The sequence below is a fragment of the Solanum tuberosum genome, unplaced genomic scaffold (genome assembly GCF_000226075.1).
Source record: "Solanum tuberosum cultivar DM 1-3 516 R44 unplaced genomic scaffold, SolTub_3.0 scf00249, whole genome shotgun sequence".
Classification (NCBI taxonomy): Eukaryota; Viridiplantae; Streptophyta; class Magnoliopsida; order Solanales; family Solanaceae; genus Solanum; species Solanum tuberosum.
The window spans coordinates 724824-728091 of NW_006239187.1; positions in this window are offsets into that span (position 1 = coordinate 724824).

A 3268-nucleotide genomic window follows, 5' to 3' on the forward strand; every position below is an offset into this window, starting at 1 on the left:
GATCATGTTCCACATCAAGGGAGAGCTAAACTTTATGATCAAAGTGTCAAGCATGTGTTTGTTGGATATGACGCGAGTTCAAAACGCTACTCTATAATCATAGCAAATATTCAGCTATTTCTTATGAAGTTAAAAGCAAACAGTGTATCAAACTCCACATGTCAAATTTCCACAATTTTCAAAATCTTGTGTAGAAAAAACTACCATTGCAAACAATACCTTTTCATAAACCTCTTCCTGCCAGTCACCTCCATTTGCATTTGCAGTTGAACTGTAGAATCTAAAAGTGCTACAAACAAAAATAATAATAAGTATAGCACAATTATTAAAGAACTTGATTGCTTACATCATTAAAATTTCAAGCAAATTTTGGGACAGTGTTAAATATTTCAGATGCTAATACATTTTAATTTCCCTCTAAATGTACTTGTCTAAAACATTTTAACTTCCCTCCAACATAAAAAATTTTATTACCATTCATAAGTGCACTCTATTGGATAATATTGTAATTACAATTAATTTTACAAATCTATGCCATTTATTTAGCCGAGGGTCTATCTACCCTACAGAGGTAAGGTAAGGATTGTATACATCCTACCCTCAGCGTCGAAAATTAATATTTTCACACAAAAAATATTTTTTAAATTATATATTTCGTATAAACTTTTACATATGCAATATAATTCTTCACAGTAGGGTAACTGGCTACCGTTCATTGTATGTGGCTACGTCTCTCCCCAAACACCACAGACACCACTAGTAGGATTATACTAAGGAGTTGTTTGGTTTGAGGTATAAAGTATAATAATTCTAGGATAAAATGTAGGATTATATATTTTATCCTGTATTTGGCTAGAGGTATTAGGTAGTCATGAGATTATTGATACCACAATTTATACCTTAGTGATGGGATAAGTTATTCATACACATGAAGTGAAGAGATAACTTATCCCGGGATAACTTATCCCTCCCAACCAAATGACCCCTAAGTATGTTGTTGTACTCTTTCGATGATAAAGAATTCATAGTGGTCCAATAAAATAAAACCATCTATGCCATTATTGTTGTTTACTATTTTTTACCCTTTTTTATAGCCAAGAAATCCCTGTGGTCAATGACGTAGTCGCCTAGAGTTAGAAACTCATAAGATAATGGGTCCACCCTCTACCCTTCATCATTTCCTTTTTTTTTATTTATGACAAGAGAATCACGATCACTACTCTTTTTAGGGTTCACAGAGTAAAACTTTCCCACAAATTACATAGGAGAGATAAACCATACTAGACAATCCCCCATGAGGAATCATATAGGAAGATTTCAAACCTGAGACTCCCAGTGGGAGATCCCTTGCAATTCCACGAATATGTAGTAGTAGTAGTGTATAATCATTGACAAAAAAAGAACAAAAAATCAAGTAGAGGTTAAAATCAGAAAAATGAAATTACTTCTTGTTGGCCATTCTACGGTCGAAGCTCCAGTGGCAGCCATGGCCAGGGCGGTACTCTCACAATCTTGAGTATTACTATACATATCAATTTTGATCAACTTTTTCCCCCTAATGTGAGCCCTAGTGTATATTTATATAATATAGAATTAATTTTTTGTATGGTCTCTCAAGTAATAATTTTTATCTCACAAACTCACTCAACTTTTTTTTGTAAGACAAAGGTCACTCAACCAATGACAATTATCTCAAAAAGTTATTCAATTTTATTTTATAATTTAAAAGTCATTCAACTTTGTTTTGTAACATAAAGGTCACTCAACTAATGATATTTATTTGGGATAAGGCACAAGTACCCCCCTAGACTATGACCGAAATCTCAGAGACACACCTTACGCAATTGAGGCGCGTGGGAGATATTTGGATGTCATGTAAGCCAAAAAGGTGTACAAAATTACAAAAAAAATAAGTTTAGGAGGGTAATAGGACCTTAGTTTAGTTAATGTGTGTCTCTGAGATTTCGAGCATAATCTAGGGGGTACTTGTGCCTTTTTCCTATTTATTTTGAAAAGTTATTCAACTATAGTTTATAATTAAAAAAATCACTCAATTGTTATCATTTCACCTACAAAATCATGTTGATTGTGTGATCACAAAAGAAATTAGCATATATATTGAGTTCATAACGAATCTGTTTCGATATATGTCTACAGATTGGAAGTGTTTGAACTATTTTATCCTCTTCTCACCGGTCCCTTCATCGGAGAGGTCGATTTCCCCTACATGGGGCAGCTTGGAGTTAATGAAGGTCCAGATATTTTGGAAATGGTCCAGCTTTTGTGACTTTTCCTTTTATGATTTTTCTTTAGATTTATTTGTTTCCTATTTCTTTTTCGGGGTTGGGCCACTTTTGGGCTTATACCCTTGTAATTATTGATCCTCTTTTGTTTCTAATAAAATCATCGATTTGGCTTTAAAAAAGAACTTATTATAAGGGCAGATCTTGAAAGAGAAAGACAAAAATGTTTTTTCTTTTTAAAAAATCCATTGTTAAATTATTATAAAACAAAGAAAGGATAATAACTATTTTGGTCTTAAGAAGAGAGTTCAAAGGAAAAATTGAGATATCATTAGTAACTGAAAAGATATACAAACTGCAAAAAATTATTTTAAATACATGAGATCTTAGAACAAAACAAAAAGATAAATGAATTTGAGACTTGATAGATTACAAATTTTGTGAGTCATAATTATCTCAAGAGTTCTAAAAGGATCTTAGCCAACAACAGTGGCGGAGCCAGAATTTTCACTTAGAGGGTTCAAAATATGAATAAGTAAATACATGAAGAAGTCAAACGGGGTTCAACATCTATTATATATACATTAAAAAAATATTAAGCATGTATAAACAATGTAACTTTTTGCCGAAGAGAGTTTGGATGAACCCCTCAGTCTTACTTAGGTCCACTCCTGGCCAACAATCTTTCTAACTTTTTGGAACGATTCTCAATTTTTTCTAATCATTCCTCAACATGTGCCTAAAGGTGTATCCAAGATTTCAAAACAACCAAAATGTGTCAGGGGTTGATCATCGAAACCTGGGAAATAACGATTTAGGAATTTGAGTGCTGATGTAGCTAAGAGTCACCTTCATAATCAATTCATTAGGGTCACGCTTAACTTCTATTCCCAAGAAATAATTAAGCTCACCAAGATTCTTTAGTGAGAACCTGCTAGCCAAAGAGTTGATGACCTGCGCAACTAAGTTTGGATGGTTCCCACTAATAAGAATATCATCCACATATACTAAAATGTAAACAGTAA